Source organism: Ochlerotatus camptorhynchus, unplaced genomic scaffold (assembly GCF_037179485.1).
Source record: "Ochlerotatus camptorhynchus isolate MF236.1 unplaced genomic scaffold, CSIRO-AGI_Acam_v1.1 ptg000530l, whole genome shotgun sequence".
NCBI lineage: Eukaryota > Metazoa > Arthropoda > Insecta > Diptera > Culicidae > Ochlerotatus > Ochlerotatus camptorhynchus.
This window is the reverse complement of record NW_027041014.1, coordinates 5,464,251-5,492,066: the sequence shown is the minus strand read 5'-3', so window position 1 is coordinate 5,492,066 and position 27,816 is coordinate 5,464,251. Positions and strand designations below refer to the sequence as shown.

Sequence of the window (27,816 nt, the reverse complement as noted above, 5' to 3'; positions counted from 1 at the left end):
ACACTCGAAATGCGTCGTGACCATGTTACAGTCGCTAAAAATCAATGGAGACGGATGGTAGTCTAGTCGCATAGGAGTATTGAGCGCAAACCCAAAACTTTATAACTTAAAAAAAAAACTCATGAACGAAAAAAAAAACACATCGCTGATTGTCATATTTTGTGCAAAAAAGCCTACATTTTCAAGGAAAAAATATAAAAAAAATATTGTGCCCTCTATCTACAAACAATACAAAATTATTTTTAATTACCTTTCATTTGATAGTTTGATCTCTGAAATTTGCGCAGTAGTTCAAAAGTTATGAATTTTTGAAAAAAGTCTTTTTTCGGTTTTTGAACAACCCTAACATGAAAATGGTCACATAATTCATCATGTTTGCAAGCATCAGAAGATTTGGCGCTATCTGCGTTGTTGAATTTTTCATCCGGACCAGAAATTTGTGGCATCGCGAGTAGTAATTTTAGTTTCAGTTTATGATGTTGGTTCGTTCGCCACTATTTTCGAAAAATTTTTCGCGAGAGTGACGTTTATTGGATCCGTTTCTTTGAACGGCTGTGTTTTTTTGTAATAAGTGATTGTAACTGTGCTTGCGAATTGCATTGCCTCATGGGAGACCGGTTCACCGTGTTCAGATGTCACGCTTTCATTGTGTAGTTCTATCGAGAGTCTTTCAAAGACGATTGTTTTTGTTTAACTGCAGAAGGATATAAATCGTCTTCTAATCTATGGGAGCTCTTCGAAATCGCCGTGAAGTCATGGGTTCCTTTGCAACTTATCGGGTGAGATCTTTCCTTTATTGTTCTCTTAAGATTCATTCCATTATTATATGACGCATTATATGCTGGGTATGGGACAGTCCAACCAGGGCACCCGATTGAAACGATTTGGATGGGGAGAGTGGAATTGCCAACTTCCTGTCGTTAACAGATCGTGAATTGAAGGCCGGCTCTTTTTCCCTACTCATTGGGACAGCCCCTAGTGCGATGGCTTATACATTACCGGGTTGTAGGGTCTTATTGTTGGAAGGAGATTCTCTTTGATCCCGCGGACTAAGCGTAGGTGTCTCTGCTTACAGGTTCGCCCTGCATTTTTGGCCCTTCATACAATGGTAAATTGAATACAATCAGGTGTTGTACTTGATCAAGTTGTACGAGGTGGACAGTTCACTGTCTAATGGTTGTGTCTGCAACAATGAGTGGTTTCCTTTGTATGTATACAAATACGGATTTAATATATTACGATAAGGAACAAAACTACCCCAATTTGTACGAAATTCTGAGAACCACTACATTGTTTTGCTATGATTACACAGCAAAAAAAATTAAAAAACACATCAAAGTGAATGCATTTCAATCCTGTCGAAAATATGGTGTAAAATTACTTGCAAAAAAGGACAAAATTATCGTTAATACAGTGTATGAACTAACATTACGCTGCTTTTAGTGCATTTGTTTATTGATGTGGCTATTAAAAATACATGAGATTTTCGACGTGATCGAAGTGCAGTGAAGTTAAGTTATTTTTTGCTGATTATCAAAGCTACGCGCATTATCAAAGATTCACCGTTTTAGGTAGTAATTGAAAAAATAAGAGTACGGTCAAGTTCTAACCTTCATTTCCACACTCAGCACTCATTTTTCTAACTTTTTTTTTATTAAATAAACAATTTACTAAGCTGATTTTATATTCATATAACGAAAATCATAAGCTAAAACTTACGCATCAAAATTCAAATTTAAAGTGTTCGTCAAAAGTTGAGATTTTTTTTTTCGTCAGGATCCATTCCATCCATCAACTCAACAAGAGTTCGATCGACAAAATTGTCACAACGCGGTAGACATCATCATCGATGGCTTATAATTTTCCACAGACCTTATCAAATATTTACAGCCATATTATAATTAAAATTGCCATTTCGTGCTCACTGCCTAGAATAGTGTCTAGTTTGTAGTGGATGTGCGTTCAAGTACAATTGGCCTGTATTATTACGATGGGGTGGGTGGATGGATTGATGTTGCTGTCTATATAGTAGTGGCCTATATTATGCTACCAATCAAGTCCGAAGAAGAATAGTGAGTGAGGAAGGAAAATGCAGGGATGAACGAACTACACTCATAAATTGTAATTCAATCAAGTGTGCATCTATTACCGAAATAAACCCGGAGCCTATTATATATGGCCAGTGACAATGATTTGACGTCACGTCACAGCGGCGTCGCGGCGACTGTGTGATGTGTTTTGTATAAATTATAGCCATAAACGATTATAATTATCCGGAATCAAACCGGGGAGAGAGAAAGAGAGAGTCAAAGAGTCTGCGGTCGAAAAATTATTATTTGTGTAGTTCTGATTGGCACTTTATAAAGTGCGCCCGCATGGGATGGGGCACTTCCGTGACAAGTTTATTAGTGATCAGACACCACATTATAAACACCCATTCGATGGATTTATATGGGAGTGAAAATTAAAATGAAATATTTAAATCGATTTGCGGATGCGACAAGGGATGATCCATCTAATTTGATTCTATTTTCAAACAACTTGCTGAATGAAGTGGACGTGATTATTGAAAACCAAACCCACCACCAAACGTAACGTTGAGGTGTCTTGTCGAAATTTGCCCGCCAGCAAACCCAATCTTGTGCGGTTACTCACTTTTAATGGCTTCCCAAAGAGTTGCTCTGTTCCCCATTTTTTTTTTTTTTTTAACCGCCGCAGCGTAATTCAGTAGTCAAATTTGTTCCCTCTTCACTTTATTTGCTGACATTAACAACATCACCAGCAGGACGATGATGTTACCACTCGAAAAATATCAGAGCAGAAAACCGGTTCATTTTCACCGCGCCGTCGTTTTTCGTCCAATCACGACGCCTCAAGGAGGAAGCGCCGGTTTTTGTGATTATCACATTTTCGGTATATAATAACAAATTTATCAAAATTCGGTTGGATGCCTTGCGGTGGCGAAATGTTTTCCCGCTACTTGCATGCGCAGCTGCCGGTTGTGTCGCAGGGGCGTTCCTTGCGAGATGGTTTGAATCAAGGACAGTTAAAGACGATGCTGAAAAAGTAGTCTGGAAGATTAAATTATAGACATGTACACTTTGCTCGCATTTCTTAAGTGCTGAGCGCTGCCAAACACCCAAGAGCAGGAAAAATAAGTTAAAAATTAAAAGAATCTGCTGAAGCCCTCGAGATTTTAAAGTTAATCAGTTGGCATCTCGCAGATTGTTTATCGGAGTAATTTCTGTATTTTTTGTTTCGGAATGCTAGCAATCCAAAAAATAAATCATTTTTGAAACTCAATTGCTGAAAACGCCGGTGTGGTATCTTATATGTACCGTATGCGTGATAATGTTTGCACCATTAAGCAATGTCAAAATTAAAAAAATTCCCAAAAATTTCGTTTTCGGGTTTTTTTTTTTTTATTCAAAGGGGGGATGTTTCTCAGAGTCTTAAACTATGTTAATCGTCAATCGAGTTTCCACTTGCTGCAATTACGGCCTCTACACGCTTCCGGAATGCACGGCAGGTTCTAACAATGTAGTCTGGATCCATTTCTCTCCAGGTACGGGTCAATGTTTGTCTGAGGCTTGCTGTACTCGGGTGGCGTTTAAAACAGGCCATGGTCTTCATGACGCGCCGTATTGAGTAATCCAGCGCATTAAGATCGGGGCTGGATGGCGGCCACATATCCTTCGCCCAGAACGCAAGATGTTCCTGCAACCACTTCTCAGTGCGGTTCGAGGTGTGCACAGAGCCCCATCTTGTTGAAATACAATATTTAGTTTTGAACCGTACTGTTCTTTGATCCACGGAAGAACATAATTACTTAAAAATCCCGATGTAGAACGTCGCCTTCTGGATTGAACACCGCGTCCATTTTTTTGCCATCGGAAACCACTAATCCAAACACCATAACGCTAGCACGATGCTTGGTCAGATACACGTGCCCTCGACTTCACCTGCAATCTTCCTTTACGATCTTCCGTGCCGTAAACTCACTGATCCCGTGTTCCTTTGCCATTTTCCTTATTGAACGCACTGGATCCACCCAAATCTTCCTTTTGATAGCAGCGATAACCCTCGGAACCCAAATTGACCTCGGACGACCTGTGACCACCTTCGCGGATAGTTGGTCCATCCATTTCAAATGAATATTCAAAATAAGTTCTTAGCAGAATTGGGATGACAATTCGAATGAAATTCTTAGAAAATTTAAAGATAATAACAAGTGAACTCTAAAGAGAGTTTCAAGGATCTCACGATAAATTCCAAGGGAATCGAATTTTGAGCGAACAATTCCAAATGAATTGAGTTTTATGAGAATTTCGAGTTTAATTCCACGAGCATCTCGAGAAGAATTTAGTGGAGAGCTCCAAGATAATTATGAGAAGAATTGTATGACAATTCTGAAGAAAATTGCATGAAAATTACAAGGAATATTCAGACTAATACAAAATAGAATGCAAGGAGTGCAAGTTTCAGTTTTTTTTTCAAAACGAATCTTAGGATGAATTCTTCGATTTTTTTTTTTAGTGTTCTGAAATTAAAGACATTTTCAAGGGTGTCTCGGAGAGAATCTCAAATTAATTTTAAAGAAACTGTGAAAATAACTCTTTGATAGAAAATGATTCTAAAGGAAATTTGAGAACAATTTATATGTTATAATTTAAAAAGCAAAAATGTCCTTGGCTCAAAACAACCGGAAAAATCACCTATATTCCGGGAAAAACCCAGGAAATCACAAATTGAGATCGACCATGAGTATGATTATGAGTAATGTAAATTTTATTTTTTTTTTTATGTCACCCAAAATTTGACAATGTAGCTCTTTTTAAAATCGTTTTCCACTCTACGCTTTATTCTAAAAGTACCGTAAAACGGGGTAACTTTGATAGTTTTTTGAAGTATATTCTAAATATTTTTACAGCAATGAATGTTTTTCAAATTTTAATTTTTTAAAACAAGTACTGGGGATCCTAGAGTCAATTCGTTGGTAACATGTTTACCAGGAATTGTTGCATTTGCACTATTTTTATTGTCTTGTGACCGAACATCAGATTTTTTTTTGGGGTTACTTTGATAATACTCGATGAATGTAGAAAACCATGCGAGAATCCCAAACAATTTTGATCAAGAAATAAGAAACTTTGAATGAGTATGTAATAAGAAGCATCATAAGAAATAAAAATACAATATTTAATTTGTCGTGACTATATACAGGGCTGGTAGCGCTGATGCGATATAATAGTAGTGACTTTAGTGACTAAAATTACGCAAATAGTTACCAAATAGTGACTTGTAAATACTAAATAAGTAACCATTTATATGGTAACATAGAAATTCAAATACGGTTTGATATTGAAATAAACTTTTTATGTAATGGAACTCAATATCAAATTTCATAAATTCCTCTAATTTAATCGAATCTCACAACGGAAACTCCTGTGAAGAGCATTTGAAGTGATTTTAATAATTTACTTTTGCTTACGTTATACATGATGACTAGCAAATAGTAATTCCCATTTTTATGATCTTGAATTTGATTCTGCGTTCGAAATCTATAAATATTTGATATATCTAGGTAGATAACTTTGATAATTTGCTATGAAATTTTCACAGAATTTCTTCAGAATGATCTCAAGCACTTTTTTAGAATAATTCCTCTTCTCTTAAATTTAGAGGCAAATAAGCTTTTACAAACATAATATTGCATTCTTGAATTCTTTGCAGAACAATCAACAATATTCTTGGAAATAGATCATTTTCGTAGTTGTCGCTTAACATCAAATATCAGAATTAAAGTGGACATTTTATACGATAGATGAGGAGATGAAAGTAAAGAGTTGATAGTTCCGTTATAGTGTGGCAGTGTAAAATTTGTATATAGATAGTAGAAAGCGAGCAAAGGATAATTTTGAGGACTTTCCCGAATTTTGTAGAACTTGAATGAAGTTCGAATGCCTTATCTGAAGTTTGTAGAAATAGAACTTTTTTATTGAACATGTTAAACAGGTACTTCAAAGTAGTTACGCGTCGGCACCGCTTAAGTCTGCTATCAATTAAGCGCAAATCATACATGCAATTGATTCGAGAGAAAAATTTAATTAAAAATAAATACAAAATATATTTACTAAATTCTCAGGGTAAATTTTGTTCATCAATGTTTAGTTGTGTGAAAGATTTAGCTTGAACAAAATGGTTAGTTTTGACCTGATTATAAAAAGAAACTTTTGCATACATAAAATTTAAAACCTATTTAAATTATATAAACAAGATTATTTTCCTGGTGGACTTATGAAATTCCTGGTTTTTTCCCGGTTTTTCCTGGTGAAAATAAATTCCCGACTTTTTCCCGGTTTTCCTGGTTTTGCTGGCACTCAATTGCGAATTTAGTGAACGGAACTCACATATGAGCCAGATTTATTTGCCGTGTAGAATATTTTGCATGCGTCTCGGACTTAACAAACGGAAATAAACAAAAATGAAAGATTCCGGGATAAATTTTAGAGATTTTGGACCAGTTTTTCAATGCTGGGACTTAAGCATTTGAAATCTCTAAAACAAACAAGTTAAGAAACGACGCGGGATAATTTTCTTATTTTGAATATATGGAATGTAAGTTCACAGTCCTTGAAAAATTTGAATATTTCTGAAACGTAAATAACATTTTATGATCTTGGCCATAGATTTTTTTCTAAAATCTAGTTTTGGAAATGTTTGGACGAATATCAAAGCCAGTTATGCAAAATATCATGACACTCACGTGACACTCGTCTACGCATAAACCGACTATCGCTGACAGAACGTTTTATCACGCATTGAGAGAAAGAGCCATGGCAAACAACAATCACCAGTAAGGGTCGCTGCTCACAGGCAAAACGTAGCACTCGCTGCTGATTATGTAAAGCACAACGAAAACAGTGAAGACTACTGTGCTACTACTGTACTACGATGATGAGAAAAAGCGAAACGACAGAAGAAAATGAAAACAATGCCTGCGTATTTCAAGTTCGTCTCGGCAGGCGCGACTGTGTGAGTTACAAACAAAGCAGGCAATATTATACGGAAGCTGTTGGGCTCACTGACCAACACACTCACATAATCAAGCAAAGCAACAACTGCTTCAAAACGAGCACAAATGAGTGTCGTGATTGTCGAGAATGACCAGATCGGTGATGGATCACAACCGAAGACGATATTCACCAGTTGCTTTTTACTTCTTTCGTCAACTTGATGGATGGTCATGGAGAGAGCTTCGATGAGCACATTTATAGGAATGAACAATGCGTTAATACCTTTTAATATATGTTTGACGATTGTCATTGTGATAGGTCGCAACTCTGATTAAAGCTACCGAGCTTCTAAGATTTTTTTTAAATTATAGTCTTTGAAGAAATGTTTAGGGCAAGTGAATTTTCCTAGACCATTTTTCGATATATCTAAGACCTGGAAAACTTCCAAGATCACAAAGTAAAGAAGCCAGGATGTTGGAATCAGATTTTTTTATCGAAACCTCTGAAAATTTGCGATAAAATTTTCTTTGAATATTCCGAGATCACAAGGCAAAGGAAAAACTTAGAAATTTTATAATCTGGTCTGGAAAAAATCGAAGATAACGGACCTGAATGTCTAGATCACGAAGATAAAAAAATATTAGTGATTCCATCAGCACCAATTGAACAGTTCTGGTCTGTTCGCAACTCTTCTTTGTTGGACTTTACACGCTGATTTTAAATGAATCTTTTTAACACAAATTTGTTACTAAATCAAGCTGTTACTTTAGTGACGAAATTTTAAGAAATAGTGACTTTAGAGATTTTTAGGTGAAAAAAGTGAATTTTTAGTGACTGACTTGAAAATAGTGACCAAGTCACTAAAAAGTAACCTGCTACCAGCCCTGTGAAATGAACCAAACAACCAAATGGACCTAGAAATCAAATATAAACGCAAATGAAAAATGCAAGACTTCAAAACTTAGCAATATGTCATTGCATGTTGCGTAGTATATCGATTGAAATGAAGAACAAAAATGGACCGAAGTTTGCAATCCTTATTGATGTCGAAATATCGGAAGATATTCATGATGCGGCATATTAGGCCAAAGTAAAATAAAAAATCAGAAATGTTGGCATCGATCCTACAGAATGCAAGAAGAATTATAAATCTTGAAATAAATTCCCGCTAAAAACGTTGAAAATAGTGACTAATTGCAACAAAAAGTGACTTGGCCTTAAAAATGAAGATTACTAAAAGCAGCTCACTACCACTCTTGCACTAACTCGGAAAACTGAAAAAAAATCTATCTCACTTGAAAGCGGAGTATTCAGTCAGAAGGAACCTTCCAAAGAACTGCATTAGCATACCGATAAACTTCTCCAAATACACCATATCTCTAAAATGACATACTAATGCACCAACAGTTAAGCACACAGAATATAATTCACAAATCAACGTCAAACCCAGCGCATCCAATTTGTCGGAAGCACATTTTCTTCAAAAGCTCCGGAAAATCCCCAATCAAATTCAATTCAGCACCCGGCACAAGAAAACGAGCCAATTATCGTAAAGACATCAACGAAAATAGCCGAAACGCACAAATGTGTCACTCTCCTTGGGTACGTGTAGGGCCTACCTTCGGACGACCAGAAAAGGCACAATCAAATAATACATCCTGAATTCTGACACGTTTTTCCTCCGGGCTGGAAATTTTAGACCTTTTCTGACAACCGTTTTGACATTTCTTTGCTCTGGAAGGTGATGGCTGGGAGAACGAAAAAGCTGTTTTTTTTAATCCAGAATGGTGTGAGGTTGTCGTTTATGAGAAAATAGGGTTGTCTTGAAGTGAAATTTTGATTCTGAAACAACAAATCTTGAACAGTTCATTTTAGAACATATCTTATCTGACTACAGTTTTTTTTTTAAGTAGTTTATTTTGGCATTTGAAGCATCACCCATGGGTACAATCTGCGCTTTCGTGTCAGATTGCATGTTTTCGACGAAGGGTGTTATTCGGGACACCACCGGGCATCAAGCTCCCCAGCTGGTCCCGTACAACCAACGCTAAAAGACATATACGTAGAAGAGGCTTCAGCTAGGCTGCTACTGATGGCCATGACGACTACGACTATGACTACGACGCCGACGACGATATGTTGATGGTAACATATGTGTCACCTTGCAGAAAATTCTTTTGTCCCGGTGCTTAGAGGCGTGATGGCTGTTGTAGGTTGTTCACACGCAGCCAGGCTGCCAGGCAGGCACACTTCAAAAAGTCTGACGACCATCAGAAACATGACGACCAGCGACGGCCAACGGATGACGACCGACGACGACAGTTTGTTTTAGGCCGTTTGAGAGGAAACATTTTTCGAAAATTTTCTGGAAACGGCTGACGGGTACTTAGCACTACAATAGCAGCAGCAGCAGCAGCTATCCATCCATCTCCCCAGACGCAGATCTCATCATATCGCGCGTTCCCTCTAGTAGACTGAGGCTCGATGCAGCGTGGATGCAGAATGCACGGAAAGGCACTTGACTCAATACGCACATCTGGAACAGACTTGTGGTGCTTTCCCTCACTTTTGCAATATGACAGCAGAATGATGGCAGTTTCGAAGGAAATTAGTTTTATGAATTGACAATTTTGAGTCGACGTCGAGTGGATTGTGAGGTAATTGAACGAACATCTCTTTGAACATACCAATCTGGCTCATTCCAAAATATTTCTTCTCTATTATGGACCACACCATGACGAAAGCTGTAACCGCGGGGAAATTAATTAAACTGCATATTTAATAGCCGATAGCAGAGAAATTTCTCCTGCCAAAAGTATCAATCCGTTTATCCATTCATGCTGCGGCAAACCACAGGAATCACCACCAAAGAAAGAACAAAAACGACCAAAACATCGATATCGGCTTAATATATTATATTATTAACGGTGATTCAATATCATTTTATTGGTGACATAAACTGCTGTAAATGACTGTCCACGTTCCCCGCCTTTCTGCTAGGTCCTCCCTCTCCACCCAGGGTATGGATAGAGTGAAATACGAACGCAAACAACAACGCAAAAAAATAAAATCGGACATGCCGCGATTTGATGCACCGAGGGAATTGGAAATTGGCTCAGTCTGGTGCCAACCCAGCATTCAGTTGCAGGAAGAATGAAAGGAAGAAAAAACCGAATAAGTGGACTGGGCATCCGAGTGCATCCGAGAGTTGCAACCGGTCAATTGATTGCAATGTAAAATCGGGACGAACGCCAGCAAAAATCACACCGGAGTTGTGTTCGAACATGGTGTTGAGTAGGTGTTATTTTTGATAGCCGCTCCAACACCCCCCGTGTCCGATTTCAGAAATAAGGGGCAGGGGAATGCGAAGCGGTTCGAGAATGGGGGACTCCATAGGGCTAACCGATGGATGTAGGTAGGTACCATCATCAGCAAGGACGACGACTTCATTGTTGCTGGCAGTCATCTGGCTGTCCTCTTTTCGGGATTGATTGTAGGTGATCTCTCTAGGCTACCGTGAGATGACGGGAATAGGTTAGAACCTCTGTGGTCATGAGTTCAATATTTAAGAATATTTCGGTAAAGCTAAAAATCAACTGACTACTAATTGTGATGAGATATCAGAGGAGTGCATTCTTAAAGAACAAGATGGTGGAAGGGCACAAAGATTGCGACCTTTTCACAATCCAAAATAAAGTTAAGTAACAATGAAAGTATACACAAACTGGCCTTGATATGCCAAAATCACTTTATGTATGGGCCCAAATTAGGGGCATTTAGACCGACATTACATCCATTTCCCCTACTTACTTTTAACTCGACAAAATAATATGAAAATCGGTCAAACGAACGCAAAAACGCAAATCCAGCAACCTAATTCGTTCAAATTTGACTCAGATGTTGGGGATCTCAATACAGATCGAAAGAGCAGTGGAGAGCAGGGGGTTGTGATCCACCATATAAACTTGACCCACCCCATCAAGCCATGTGAATATTTCTCTATCACTCCATCAACCATTCAAACAGTGGGAGAATGAAAGAGACGACAAAATCACAATGTTTACATAGCATTGGACAGCGCCGAGACGCTCCTTCGCGGCGTCCTCAAATACCGTAATCTGTCATGAGATAGTTAGAGATGTGACCCGATATTTAAGAGATGTGGTGGATGAAATACGATATTTTATTTATTTTAGAGATTATATCGGATAAAGTGGATTTATTCAGATATGAATCGATTTAACAAACTAAAGATTATTTTTTAATAAAATTTGAATAAATCTGGGAGTTTCGTCCCCCTCGGAGTGGATGCATGTCATTCCGATCATCATCGAAACTCAATTTCTGGAGAAGGCTGGTCTGTTTTTATTCAGAACGTGACGCAAACGCCATTGACAATATTTTGGGTATTATCATCATTTTTAAGCGTCTAATTTGATGGCTTCCAGTGCTTCGTGAACCGCATTCACTTCACTCTTCTCAGTTGGCTGTTCTGTCATTGTTAACCGGTTCAGTCGGAGCTGCTGAGCCTCCCAGGAAGTTCTGAAATTGGATTGCTTTTCCCTTCCGTCGACAGCATCGCTAGAATTATCCCTCCTAGTATCGCTAGTATTATTATTAGACTATTTTTCGGCATTTCCTTGTGATTCTGCCTTTAAAAGCTGTAATTGAATTATTATTTTCTCTGTCTCTAGGCGGATCCATATTTTTAGTTATATTTGTAAAGAGTAGGGAGTTTTGTGATACACTTTATATATATGCTTATTGTTCCCGTTTGAAGCCGAAAGGTTTTATAATTGCTCTTATAATGATAAAACACCTTTATGGAGCAATTTGTCGTGACATCAATATAAAAGATTCCGAGCAGGTTTATGACTGACTAACTGAACAGTTTTATACAGGGATAGAGTGTTGCATTAAATTCATTTTTAAAATAAGACCCGTTTTGACTTCATCGTCAGACTTTTAAAGGTTTTAAAACAGCAAAATGCTGAGCTACTGACCAAGAATGTGTTGCACTATTTAATTCTTTTTTTTAATTTAAACCTTAAACCTTAATAAATTAGTGTGAAAGGCTGCTAAATTGTTACTTGGGTTGTAAATACTCGCACTAAGCCAGTCAGTAAGGTTTTACTGGGTTTGTGAAGCCATTCGATAAAAATTTAAAAAATCTGTGGAAGATTGAAAAATAAGAACATTTATTTCGAACTTGTATCGACTTAGTTCTCCCATTTAATGATAGCAAATAAAATTAGTCAAAGAAACAAACCAACTAAGGGCTGAAAGTCTCTATAATAAAGCAAAATGAGAAAAAGAAATAAAATTTGTCAATTAAATTGATTCTTTGCGATAACGATAATTTAAAATTTTACCGACTTTTACAGAAATTCAAAAACCCAGTAAAAATACTGGTAAACGTGATTACCTCTCACCCCAGCAGGCCTGGCTTTAATCCCAGTCGGCGCCAACGGGATTTTCTGAGGCATAAAACCTCTGATCACGCCTTCCTTCGGAAGGGAAGTAAAGCCGTTGCACACTGGGCAAAAATTGACAAAACCGCGACTAAATTGAATATCTCGGCTGCCAAACGGTTTCAGTCAACATGTTATACATATTTTCAAAGGAAACATTCTGCTCAATCGATTGGCGCTGATCTCGTTGGCCGGAGACTTTTGCGTACCGAGATAGAGGGCCGGGATCAACCCGAATTTCCGGTAAAGTAGGGAATGCCACTATCTATCGACATAATTTTACACTTTACTTAACGTATATTACTGAAAATTGATAGTACTAAGTATATACAGTGGGGGAAATTCGTTTAAACGCAATGTCATTTTTGCGTTTATTTTCAACACAAAAGATCGAGACAAAAAATCAAATATAGTTTGTCATAGCCCATCAGAAGTCTCGTATTTGAGAACACAATTTGATTGGAAGTTCATAATGACTTTTGAAAAAATCCCAAAAAAGGTGATTTTGGGGGGGAAATTCGTTTAAACGCACTTTTAGTTTTATTAATCAAATCGAGTTCACAGTTCAAAAATCAACAATAAACAATAGTTAATACTTCGTTTGCTTTCCGTTTTTCTGAATAGTTTCGAAAATTCTGTTCGGCATTGATTTCACCAGCTTCTGCAGAGTTGTATCAGGTATCAAGCTCCAGGCTTCTCTTACGGCTGACTCAAGTTCACGAACTGTTTTAAACTGCCTTCCGCCTTTGTAAACCTGTCGTGCCAGGATGCCCCACAAGTTCTCGATAGGATTTAGATCCGGACTACGAGCTGGCCAATCCAAAAGACTGATGTCTCGTTCAGAAAACCATTTCAAAGATTGCTTGCTGACATGAATTGCTGCATTATCCTGTTGAAATACGAAATTTTCCGGCATAACGTCTTCAGTAAACGGGATCAAAACATCTTCCAGAAGCTCCAAGTACTTTCCCGAATTCATCCTGGTTGAAATGGTGGCAATAGGGGTCTTTCCATGGATCGAAAAAGCGGCCCAACACATTAGAGTACCACCTCCAAAGTTCCTGCTCAACTTAACCTGCGGAGATTTCCTCAAATCGTGCCAATAATATGCGGTGCAGTCTGGGCCGTCCAAATTGAATTTCTTCTCGTCAGAAAAAATAACATTGTCCCATTCCGTAGTCCAAGACATGTATTTTTTAGCGAAATTCAATCTGGCGCTAATGTGGGCCGGTTGAAGATTGGGTTTTTTTGCTTTTTTGGTGTACTTTAAGTGGCCACTTCCATGTAGAATCTGCCGTACACGCCTCTTAGAAATGGAAAGCCCCATTTCTTGCTTGATTTGCGCAGCAGAGAAGTTTCCAGAGTCTCCCATTTGTATGATTTGGTTTCGGACACGGTTGGTGATCTTCGAATTTCCCTTTGTTTTCTTTTTTACGCCATACGTCTTGCCTTTTCTCAGCAGGTTCCTGATTGCTGCTTCCGATCTGTGGATCACACGTGCAATTTTGCGATTGCTCTCACCGCGACTTTTGAGTTCTCGAACCAGTATTTGCTCCGACTGGCTTAAATACTTTCCTTTACCCATTTTGCCAAAAACAAGCAACAACTACCGCGCAACGCAAATTTAAACTCGTGTTAATGGCGAACGAGGGCTATACAGTGTAAATATGACAGATGCGCAAGATAACAGGAGCATAGGTACGCTCAATGCGGCTTTACGTTAGTGTGCGTTTAAACGAATTTCCCCCCCAAAATCACCTTTTTTGGGATTTTTTCAAAAGTCATTATGAACTTCCAATCAAATTGTGTTCTCAAATACGAGACTTCTGATGGGCTATGACAAACTATATTTGATTTTTTGTCTCGATCTTTTGTGTTGAAAATAAACGCAAAAATGACATTGCGTTTAAACGAATTTCCCCCACTGTATGGTGTAAAGACACCAAATACGCCCTCAGGTAAACGCTACTGGCCAAAAGGAGGATCCGGAACGACCGATAAAGTGGCCACATTATAAAAATGATCCTAGAGCCTTCACCCAACCGGGGGATGTAAGAATCGCTTACAATTATGTGGGATTCTTAATCAGAGGATGTTAGTGGAGACCGCATGAACCGAGAATGCGATATACCTAGCTGCGGTCCAATGCAAGAAAATTGGAGACCGAAAAATGTGGAGTGTATTAGTGCGTGACATTAGTTATGTCGAAAAAAAAATAGGAAACAGATTGCCGACTGGACTCAAAACCACGAGAACGTTGCGATTATCAGACCTGTACTTTCTCCTCTGCTCTCTCCATGATTCTGTATATGGATAGCCTAAAAGCAAACATGAAGCGCTCATTTTCTCGCATACTCGATTTCGTATGCTTTTTCTGCTGGAGAGATTCGAGGCAAGTGTGTGCGTCGTTCTACAATGTTCTACAATGTGCGTCGTTCTATAAGCTTACTGGTATAGTCGAAAGCGTAGATAGAACACGAAATAGACAAAAAACCATTACATCGCCTGCATGGTCAATTTCTAACATTCGTTGCGATGTTCATGAACAGAGGATGATAGGAAACGGAACTAACATTCATTGTAATAGATTTTTGGTTTGCGTGTTGCGATTTTTTCTATGTTGTTCAGAATCAAGAGATCAAAGCGTATTTAATATGGAAACTATATTTTGGGGTAAAGTGACTATATTCTAGTTCTCCAGATAATCTAGATTGACCGATAAAGTGGCCACATTATAAAAAAATTGAAATGTTGTTCAAGGCACTCTGTAATTCGTCTGGCTTCCAACTTCCCTTCCAGGTGTGTGAGGGCTGGATGTCCTGGTACTGATTTTTTGGCTGCTCATGTCCCACGGATGTCCCACTGAACGGAATTCACTTTATCGGTCAATCCAGATTATCCGGGAAATCAGAATATGACCACTATACTACAAAATATAGTTTCCATGTAAAATTCGCATTGATCTCATGATTCTGAACAAACATAAAAAAAAATCACAAGGTTCTACGACAATTTTCATAATGTGGCCACTTTATCGGTCAATCCAGATTATCCGGAGAACTAGAATATAGCCACTATACCCCAAAATATAGTTTCCATATTAAATACGCTTTAATCTCTTGATTCTGAACAACATAGAAAAAATCGCAAGGCTCTAGGATCATTTTTATAATGTAACCACTTTATCGGTCAATCCAGATTATCAGGAGAACCAGAATATGGCCACTATACCCCAAAATATAGTTTACATATAAAATACGCTTTGATCTCTTGATTCTGAACAACATAGAAAAAATCGAAAGGTTCTAGGACAGTTTTTATAATGTGGCCACTTTATCGGTCGTTCCGGATCCTCCTTTAGGCCAGTAGAGTTTGCCCGAGGGCGTATTTGGTGTATTTACACCATATATACTTAGAACTATCAATTTCCAGTAATATGCGTTAATTAAAGTGTAAAATTATGTCGATAAATAGTGACATTTCCTACTCTACCGGGAATTCGGGTTGATCCCGGCCCTCTATCTTGGTACGCAAAAGTCTCAGGTCAATGAGACCACCATCAATCGATTCAGCAGAATTTTTCCTTTGAGAATATGTATAATATGTTAACTGAAACCGTTTGGCAACCGAGATATTTAATTTAGTCGCGGTTTTGTCAATTTTTGCCCACTGTGCGTTGGTCCCCGGTTCATTAGTTGATGGGTCGATAGGTGTGGGAGCATTGGTGCTCAGCACGGAAAGCAAGATCGACGGAAAACAAGTCAAGGGAAAAAAAATTAAAAATTGATTCCGCCATTCGTGTCCCTACAAACCCGAGGAACATTGCATATTTTATTTAGGTTTAAAATAATTCTTCATGTTTAAATTGATCTAAAAACACGTGTTTTGGCTACTCTTCACAGTTATTGAAAAAAAAACGAACTCCCAATACTCTTGGAACATGATTTGTAAAGCTACTCGACAGAAATTGTGAAGAGCAAGGCTACAAAAGCCCCGTAACGTGGGTAGATCACCTTTTCGTGGTACGTTACGGGATGTAAGATCGACCACCGATTCCTAGTCCTGACTACTTCAAACTAGGGGAACAGGATTTTTCAGTAATCCAAGGAACACATCTTAGTCCTTGTTTCTTTGTATGCCTTGTTGATAGTGACAAGGCATAAAAAATGAGTTAGTTAGTTAGTCTTAATCTATGTGATTCCTAATCTTCTATTCGTTGTTTCCTAGTTTGAAGTGGTTAAGACTAGGGTTCTGATGCATGGTCATAACCGGTGTCATTCCTTAATTTTGTTGCTAAGGAATCCAATTTTGACTGACAAAGGGGCGCGCCTTTGGAGGGTGTTTCAACACTCCGAAGGGTATAAATAGCGGAACCTTTCAATTAGAGTCGGATTCTTGCGATAAATGCAATAATGACAACTGTAAAAAAAAAATCGGATACTTCATCATTTCTCAATAGTGATGGAGTAATACGACATGCACTAAACTAAGGACACGAGATATAGGGGAATTTACGTATTCTCGGCAACCTAAGCAGCGACCTTCTTTCTATAGCCTTTTTCTCTAAGGAACGCACACATATGCAGTATTGGTTTGTTTACAATCTTTTGCTGCCAGCTGCTCTAACAATTTCAGTCGAAAGAATTGTCAAAAACTGTTTTGAAACGCTTTTACAAAGCTCCAATCTTCTCTAGTGAGAGCGAGTATTGTCGGCAACCAGTTTTTCTTCGGCAACCGTTCCATTTGAACTGCATGTAAATCTGCTGTTCTATTATCCGCAACTCGAAATCAGCTACAATTTGTAGAACGTGTGTTTCATTTCAAGAAAACCCTGCTAGATTGCCTTTTTTCAGTGGTAAAAATATAGTCAAATTGAAGCTGAAAGCATAAAGAATCGAAGCGAAGTGTTTTCGTAAGAAAATCCAGTGAAAATAGTGTTTCAATTTGGGTTGCCGAAAATAGTCTGTCATGCCGAAGCCGTCATTTCCCCTACTACAATATATCAAATTACTGGTCGCAGTGGTGTTAGGTCCCGAACAGAGGAAAAAAAAACATCTAATACGACAAACACAACATGAAACGGTTATGTGCTCACGAAAGAGAAAGTCGACGAAGAGAATCGATCAATGTTCCTTAGGACCTAATGCAATGTTCAGCTTGTCATATCGTCAGGACAAGTTGAACTAGTAGTTCAGAGCTGCTATAGGTGTTATAGTGCAATTCAATATAGATCACGCGACTTCACTAGAAATTTGAACACATATGACTACTATGTATTATAAACAGCAATGACCCAAGAATTTCGTCAGCCTCCTTTTTGAAAATCATTTCTAATGTTCTACCAAACTCTTGCGCTTATTGCACCAAAGCATACCTTAAACATCCATCTTGAAAATGAATGAGAAAGATTTTAAACTACGGTCATCTGAAATTATTGAAAGATAAAAACCTGATGCGCGGAGGGGATGGCAAATTAGGTTCATTACTGTAATTCAAAAATTAAGAAACTCTAATGGAGTGCTAAAGATCTGTCCGACTGAATATTAAACCTAGTGACAAATTTGAGATTCTGTCATAACAGAAATGGCAGATAGGAAATTGTCGCCAGCGGAAGCATTTCTCTGCAACTTTTATTTGTTATAAGCGACAGTTAGAAGATACTGAGAGTTTAGCACATATTTATCATCGGCAAGAGACGTGCGTGTGAGAAAATTTGCGAAAAAATCTAAGGGCACCGGTGGGATTCGAACCCACAATTCCCATTCAGTACACGGGTGCATTGCCAATTATACAACGGTGGACCTATGGTCTACGGATGTATTTGGCTAATGACATATGAGTTTCGAATCCGTTTCCCTCCCTTAGTCTTTTTGCGCAAGCGTTCTCAAAACACAACAATCGTCTATTACCGACGATATGTGCTTGTACCGCAACCACTCTGCAACACTAATACGATCGCTCAAGGCTCTAAGAAAAGAAAGTCAAGCTAACGTTTACGATTCGATCCATTCCAAACTGCCACCGAGTGACGGCATCGGCCGCTGGACCCTGCAGCGATTTTTTCTCTCCTCCCGATACAAAGTTCCCCCGACAGGAATCTCTTCGCCGACAATTTGATGTCAGAAGTTCACTTTTTACTGCCGATTTCCTGCTGGAGATGAACTCTCGCAGCCGCCTGTAGCACTACACCAACAATCATCCAACCAAATGGTCGTAGAGATAGGTTACCGCGGCGCTGCTGTTTGTTTGCAGTTGCAATTTTATATATTAACATGCATCTATGCACTCGGTCCCCTACTCTGCTGCAGTGGAACACTACCGATCCTGCTGTTACAGTGAGCAACGTTGTCGTGCCATCCAGAGGAGAGCCTGTTGTGGTTTGGAGCCAATTTTGATGGCGAGCACGCGGATCGTCAAAATCTGCACACCGAACAGCAAATGTGGTGTGACGCCCGTTTGGTTGTTGATAGGAAATTCGCACAGGGGGCAAAGCCTCGCAGGTCGCATTTTTACCAGCTGAGTGCGTATCGGTTCGGGGATGCACCTAGATCCCGAGTTGCACTCTAGCTGGGTACATTTTTTTTTTATTTAGTTCAGTGGGATGAGTGCTGAAGTGAATTAAGTGGGAATTTTCACTTTATTTTCCCTGTGATTTCGCTGTTTGCTCGCTGTCCATTTATCCGGCAATCCAGTGTGAGTGATCCAAGTGTGATTGCGGTGTGGGGTAAAAAACATGTTTTGGCAGATCGGGATGGTGGTCAATAGCAATGTAGTGGAAGCAAAAAAAAAATTGGCAGATTGCTGACCGCGAATGGAACGCAAAGCCCCATGCGAGGTTCCACTTTTTTGTCCAATTTTATGACAATTGATTTTTCATGCAATTCGATCCGATAATTCTTTCAGTGGATTATGATCCGTATCAATTACAGCAAATTATGACCTTTTATTGCGCGTGTGTGTGTGCTAGAGTTTGGATGCATTTTTGTTGAATTTTTGGCCTGAGTGGATGGCAAGAACGGAAGCGAGTGATTCATTTGGGAATAGTAGAGAAAGGAATTTAAATATGGAATTCCAAGGGTAGTCTTTAAGGATCAAGTCAACGTGGTAAATAATATCCAAGATAGGTAAACACCGACTCCGTCAATACATATATCTTAGCACTTTGACAGTCATTTTTGGCTTGTCTGGGGATGAGATGCGAGCTCGTGACCTACTGCGTGGCATGGCCCCAAAAGATTGATAATCAGATGTTTTTTGCTTACTCATTCTCACTACTTATTATCACCGGTGTACGATAGGTTTGATAAATAATAAGTAGGGTTAACTATCCCATTTCCGGCACATTAAGCACAACCCGCGCTTAGTCTTTCTTAATCTACCGCAGTTTAGTACGGAATGGAATGTTATTATTACTGATGGCTTTCAATTTTTTTTTAGCTTTCCGTAAGTACCGTAAGATTTAATAAAGACAAACCAATCGTTGAGATATTGTCAAATGTCTAACACTACTTCTTGACGCCAAACTCGGCCTACGGATTCTAAACTCGGCCTAACGCATTGAAACGCCATTGAAACGCCAGTGAATTCACTTCGGCCTATCGGATGAAGATAAAACATGATTCGGTCGGAGCGCTTCTTTTGTTTTTGGGAATAATGGGTGCAAACCTTCATATCACGCGTTCTCATTGACTTCGTTCGGTAGCTTATTAACTAAAGTATCGTACCAAACGCATAACTGGCTTGTTAACTCAGAAACCATGGATGTTTTGCTTGATAGGCCCAAAATGGACGATTAGGCCGAAGTAGTTCTCTACCTTATAAACAGTAACACCCTTGCGCTTTGATCAGAGAACTTTTAGGGCATCGTTGTGCCAGGTTGGTCGTGGCACATTTTGAGTATGAGAGCGTCATTGCAGTTTGCTCAAAAGTATCTGAGTATAATGCAAGTACTTTCGATGATTACCCGTAGTTCCGATAGTGAAGATGTATACCCATATTTCTCGTTTCGGATGTGGACGGGCATATGGGTGATAATATTCAGTTTACATTAGGATAAAGTTGAAACATTGAGAAATGTATCGCTTCAGTTTGAGAAGTACTTCACTTCGTAACCGATGAACCATTCTGATGGCCCACATTACCGTGCAGGCGCCGTGGGCGGCCAGGGTCCAATATGGATTAGCTTGATGTTTATAAAGTACTATAAAGTTTATAAAGTTAAAATTGTATTTTCAAGCTTTATCTCTATATATTCTTGGGTGTTTCCTAGCAGATAATCATGTCGGTGCTCGCTGATTCAAAGAATAAATGGGATAAGCATTGAGCTGTCCATAGTTAGGCGTTGTTGAACTTGTGACTTGCACATCATTTTATGTGAGTATCCAAGTCACCAAATAATCACAAAATAACTTGAAATTTAGATTCAGACTGAGACAATGGCACTGAGATACGATATGGTTAGTTGGGTATTCAAATGAAACTAATACATTAAAAAACTAATCCTGGTTGTATCTCTTTTTCGTTTACGTGTAACATTATTTGATATTAATAACCATATCACATCTATGATGCACCGAGCGTTCATTCCGGGTGGTGAGCGAACCTGAAGAAGAAGAAGATGATACACACAGTATGAGTGGTACCATAGAGCTCCTTCTCGGAACAAGTGTATTGTCAATGGACCTGGTCTACGATTCAATGTTGGCTTCTGTGACGATTGGTATCACATAAAAATGTAAAATAGGTAGCACCATCTTCATCGAACTGTAAGTATTATTGACTATAATCAAAACTAGATAAAATGCAAATTTATATGATGGGTAATTGGATCAACGATATTAAAAAAATTGCATTCAATCTTAACGACTTCTAATTCTGCATGTCACCACCTTTGACTCTCCTTTCGCTTACCCTTCACCTATGCATCTACGCTTCTATGTTAAGAATCAACTTAGCCCTCATTTATTTTCGGCAAATTTCAATCGACTCGCATATTATTGTAGACGTTATGCTTCTGATTATCTGATTATAATATTACATATTACTGTACATAAAAAAATTGGGATGAGGAGGGTCTATCAGGGCACTCAATTGAAGCGATTTAGATGGGAAGAGTGAAGATGTAAACTCCTTGTTGCTAACATTTCGTGGATAAAGGGCGGGCTCTTCTCCCCATTAATTGGGGCATCTTCCTGTTGGATGGCTCGTTTTCTGACCAATTGGCTGATCAAGTGGTTGGAAGGAGATTCTTAACTTCCCCAAGGAAATGAATAGGTGACTGACCTATCAATCCATCCATTCGTTTTTGGCGTTATTTTGGACGCCAAGGTGAATTGGAATGCTCAGGTTGGTTCTACGATTAACAAAGCAATCAGTGCCCTGTGGGCATGCTACAAAAATATTGGAAGAAAGTGGTGGTTGAAACCAAAAATGATAATGTGGATTTACACATCAAAAATCCGTCCGAAAGTAGCGTATGCTTCGTTAGTGTGGTGGCCAAAATCAAAAGAGGCTATTGTACAGAGGAAACTAGCAAAACTTCAACGTCTAGCATGCATTGCAATAACGGGTGCATCATAAGCATTAGAAGCAATCCTCAATCTGCTGCCCTTGCATGAACATGTGCAACTAGAACCGGAAAGAAGTGCTCCAAGGCTCAAAAGATAAAAAAAAAGTCATGCCAGGTGATCTTGTTGGTCATCTAAGCATCTTACAATACTTCCAAAGAGGATGATGAGTATGAATAGAGACTGGATGAAACCAGAGGACAACTATGAAATTCCCTTCAACGTATGTGAAACGGCACGTTTGGATTGGAAAACTGGTGGTCCTAACGTTCGTCAAGGCTCAACCATATTTTTGACAGATGGCTCAAAAATTGGAATACGAACAGGTGCAGGAAATTTTGGCTCCGGGTCAAATATTTCAGTTGCGATGGGACATTTTCCAACAGTGTTTCAAGCGGAAATTGTAGCCATACTTGAATGTGCACATGTTTGTCTGAGGAGGAAATACAGATGTGCAAATATTTGTATTTTTTCTGAGTCAAGCAGCGCTAAAAGCACTGAGTGCTTACAGATGTACATTGTACATCAAAGATCGTCTGGGAATGTATTCTCTCGGTTAGGCAACTGTGCCAACGGAACTCAGTAAACTTATAATGGGTAACAGGACACTGTGGCATTGAAGGTAATGAAAGGGCAGACGACCTAGCAAAGTTAGGTTCCAATTCACAGTTTTTTGGCCCAGAACCATACTGTGGAAATGGAACTCAAATGCTGGGAAGAGCAAAGGTTGATGGCCAATTGGATGACTGTCACAAACTGCAACCAGTCGAAAAGATTTATAACTCCTAATATAACATACACCAAAAAGCTCTCAGAGCTCAATAAAAGAGCTCTTAGTATATACACTGTCCTAGTAGATATCACATGAAGAACATTGGTTGGGTTCAGAGTGATATCTGTCGTTTCTGCAATTTGGAACGTGAAACGTCGGAACATCTGCTCTGCAGTTGTGATGCATTACACAAGTGTAGATCTAAATTTCTTGGAAGTGAACCTAGTGAAATTTGGTCTGCAAATCCTGGAAAGGTAGTTGGTTTTATAAACCATATTATACCGGACTGGGAAAAGATGTATCCAGGCAATTAGCCGTCCAGTTGTTAAATAGTGGTCGGTTTGCATGATACAAACAGCAAATAGGGGTACCACAAAAGTTCAAAAAATGGACGCAGTGGTTTTACTCCCCTCCCCAACAAAAAACAAAGCTTGATCAAGTTCAACAGTGAGGAGTATCCACAGCTATCGGACTAGTTTCCGTGCTACAATGAGTGGTAGACCAGTATCATCATCATCATCATCATCATAAGTATAAACAGTAACACCTGTTTTAGTCTACCACCGCACAGCAAAAAAAATAATTTTGATATTACATCGAAGCGGATGCACTTCAATCATGTCTAAAATATGGTGTAATATTACATGCCAAAAAGAACAAAATAATCATTAATACAGTGCATGAACTGACATTACGTTGCATTTACGGCATTTGTTTATTTTGTGGCCATAAAAATTACTGAGATTTTCGACATGATTGAAGTGCATCCTCTTGGATGTAATATTAAAATTTATTTTTTGCTGATTTTGGCCAGAATTTCTTCCAGATTTTGACAATTTGATAGTCAACAAAACGTTTTTTTTAATGTTTGAGCCTGTTGCATTTAAACTAAAACTTATGCAAAGTTATAACTTCATTGTTTGACCGTAAACTAACAAAATGACAGCTCGCCCCCAAACAAAGCCTCACCGAGGGGTCGCTAAGATGGTGATTTTTTCCAGTGGTTCCAGTGTACTAAAATTGATGAAATTTTGGATTCCGGTCCCATTTGAAATGCACATTACGAATATGCAATTACCTCAATACCCCTAAAGACCGTAATTGTATAGGGTGAAGAACAATGAGAATTTCCTGAAGTACTTTGACTAGCCCCTCGCTTGCAGGGTCATTTAGAAACTATTATAAATACTTTGACAGATCGATGTTCATGTATAACTCTTCAAATTTCAAAAACAAGTTTCAACATTTGAGGCTCAAGTAGGGTAGAGAACTACTTCGGCCTAACCGGCCGTTTTGGGCCTATTGAGCAGAAAAAAAACATCAAATAAAACCATGATTTCGGCGTTGACAAGTCAATTATGTCAAACAAAAGAGACTCTCTGACCGAATCAATTTTTACCTTCATCCGATAGGTCGAAGTGAATTCAATTGCGTTTCAATGACGTTCCAATGGGTTAGGCCGAGTTTAGAAACCGTAAGCCGAATTTGGGGTCAAGAATCAGTGTTAGATTTTTTAGCAATATCTCAACAATGTGTTACTCTTTATCAAATCTTTCGATACGTACGGACAGTTAACTAAATTTGGAAGGTATCTGCAGTGCGAGCATTCTATTTTGTGAAAAAAAAATCCGTTCGAAAAATAGAGGCAAAGGGCGGGTCGTGCTTAGTAAGCCCTACTACATTATTTTTTGTGAGAATATCGTGGTACAGAGATAAATGTATGCCATTTTGATGATACAATGCTGACGAATTTGATCAAAAGAAGGTTTCGACTATGCAGTACCCAAGCAATCAAACGATTAGATATTATCGTTCATTTGTTCTGAATAATTATGTAAATGTACTAAACCATAGAATTTTTCAAATAACAGTCAAATTCCTATACTCTCATGCCTGCCTCATCGGACACATGAGACAGGGACCGTTGTAACTGGTTCAAGTTTCCAATCAAAGATGTCTCGCTAGTTTTATCACACAATGTAGTATACAACATTGTATGCAATAAGGCCCTTATGTTGCGTTGCATCCGTGATGAAAGATGTTGCAAATCGTATTGGAAAATGAAGCATCAAGCACTTTGTTATAACATAATTCCTTCCTGTAGCATAGCTAATAATATTGGTTTGCCATTTATGTTATCAATAAGAATTAACTTGAAATAACAAAATTCTAATGCTAATCCTGCAGAGCAGAATTCAGTTTTGAATTTCGCATTGACGGAACGTTTACGTAGCATTGCTTTATTTATGTAGAAGGAAAATATATGTAGGAAAAACGCATTTGCAGTGACTTACCGGCATAAACTTGATGTTCCCCAAATAACAGCTAGTCGAATTCACCTTCTTGTCACCACTCAGCGCTAAAAATCTACGAATTCAATCAAAATCACGACACTAATCGATAAATTACACCGAAAAACACGCCAAAACTTGCAAAATTCCAGAACGACGCCAAAACACCTGTTGACATCACTCGATGTCCGAAGAGCACATACTACTAACCAAAGTCAATGTGAGAAGAAAAAAAACTAGCCTGTGCTGAGACGAAGTAAAACGTCAAATAGTCGTCGACGTCGCCGCCACCGCCTGCTGCTACTGCGCTTATTCTTCCCCAATCATAGCTTCTTCAAGAGCGTACGGTCACCAACCATACCATCATCATCGCCGTCTTCGTCGTCGTCGTCGTCGTCGCCTTTGCTCTTGCTTCGATGCTGTGTTTGGTAGATGGTCGTCGTGGTGCCACCGGTCGTCGCCGCCGCCGCCGTCGTCGTTGTCGTCAGTGCGTCGTCATGCAAGTTTTGTTCTTTGTCGCCAATGTTGTGTTTTATTTTTGCTTCCTTCCTTCTACTGTTCGCGACGGACGGACGGATGCCGACGACCGATTGACGGCGACGACGACGGTGAAGCTGTGTGTGTTTCATCCAGCAGCAGCAGTAGATTGAGGAACTTGACTTGCAGTGCTGCTTGCTGGCTGATACCTACATTGCCAGATGTGTCGACGGACGTCGACGACCAGCGTCGCAACGCTTGTATGGGCCGAAACGATGCAACGTGCTACGGAATGTTGCGCTGTGGGACGGTTCTGGGAAGTTGCGAATTTTATTGCAACTCCATAGAAGTAGCACATGGTGTTCACACTTAGAAATTTTTAAAGAAATCTGTAAAATTTTACCGAAATCTCAACAGCTGAACGTTCGGTAAACAGTTTCGCAGATTTCCTGTAATTTTTCACAAATATCTGTGAATTTTTCACAGATATCTGTAAATAATTACAGGAAAACTGTAAAAAATTTTACCGAACGTTCAGCTGTTGAGATTTCGGTAAAATTTTAAAGAAATCTGTAAAATAATCTTAGTGTGTTCAGAGAATTGAGTTGATGGTACTAAGTTGAAAATATGTTTCAAGTCGGAAAGAGCGGTTTTTCGGTGCAAATTAAAAAAAATTAAAATGTGTTCACTGTATTCCGCTTTTCTTGAACGAAAACTGCTCTCCGAAGTCTTGAACATACACAGTTTGAAAAAGTAGTGTAAATTTCTGGAAAAACAGAATAACGGGTTGTCTTATTAGTAATCTTATTACATAAGATGCAATGGTGCGAAGCAAACTTAAAACGCGATTTCTCGGCATTCTGATTTGTGTTATGGGACCGACTTGCCATGAGCGGCAGTATAATGCACATAAATTGGACCGTCATATAGGGTTAACTATCCCAGAGTTGGTTGGAAATGCTAACAAGAGGGACGCACATTTTTGCCTGTGGACTTGGAGACATACTTCAAGTCCCTGCGTACATCGTACGGGTTAGGCAAAAATGTGCGTCTATCTTGAAAAACTGTCGCATTAATGGCCCTTCGCTCATTTTCAACTTCTATTCAATTTTCATACTGCCGTACTCTAACGGAACTATCCACCTACCCTCTTCTAAAGATCATTCTCTAGCTAATAAATCATCACACTAAAGCTTCATGTTAGCATTTCCAACCAACTCTGAAAATCGTTAACTTCGCGTATTATCACAAGTAGTAACAAGAAGTAACATAAAAACACTTTGAATGTTTACTATCCCATTTTCAGCCTATTAAGCACAATCCGCACTTAGTCTTTCTTAATCTAGCGCAGTGGTGGTAAAAACGGAATGTTTTTATTACTGATGGCTTCCAAATTTATTTACCTTTCCGTAAGTACCGTAAAATTCAATAAAGAGAAACCAATCGATGAGATATTGTCAAAAGTCTAACACTGCTTCTTGACGCCAAACTCGGCCTACGGATTCTTAACTCGGCCTAACGCATTGAAACGCAAATGAATTCACTTCGGACTATCGGATGAAGATAAAAATTGATTCGGTCGGAGCGCTTCTTTTGTGTTTGGGATTAATGGGTGCAAACCTTCATATCACGCGTTCTCATTGACTTCGTTCCGTAGCTTATTAACTAAAGTATCGTACCAAACGCATAATTGACTTGTTAACTCTGAAATCATGGATTTATTTAAAGTTTTCTGCTCGATAGGCCCAAAATGGGCGCTTGGGCCGAAGTAGTTCTCTACCCTACCATACAATTGAGTAGTTCAATGCCCAAATGACGATTCGAAAAACTCGACCTTTTTCGATTTGCATAAAACTTTGCATAATTCGACAGTGATGATCGATTCTCTTCGTCTATTTTCTCTTTTGTTAATAACTCGTTTGGATTAACATTCCTCGGTTCGTTTGTTGTTGCTTTTGATGGCCAATCAGCGTTGCCAGATATACCGATTTATCGGTATTTATACAGATTTTTAAATTTGATAGCGATATACAGATAAGGTGTCTCAGAATACCGGTTTTTGAGAAATCATCCCGACTTATACCGATAATTTTTAATAATATAAATGTGTATTGCCTACCCACGCTTAACTGTCAGGGGAAACAATTGTGATAAACTTTAATCTTTTTGAAAATCTTCCGTGTACTCCCGTCAGATTTTTTCCAACTTCCCCTGAACTTAAGG

The 27,816-nt window shown here is 38.8% G+C and overlaps 1 protein-coding gene across 1 annotated transcript in view; it reads right to left on the bottom strand.

The window, feature by feature from the left end:
• LOC135713049 (zinc finger and BTB domain-containing protein 9-like) overlaps nucleotides 1-25,452 on the bottom strand; it is a 100,906-nt gene extending 75,454 nt beyond the window's left edge. Inside the window, exon 1 of the mRNA XM_065236133.1 lies at nucleotides 25,120-25,452. The gene's annotated coding sequence lies outside the window, so the exon portion shown is untranslated. The remainder of the gene's footprint in view (nucleotides 1-25,119) is intronic.
• Between the last annotated feature and the right edge of the window lie 2,364 nt (nucleotides 25,453-27,816).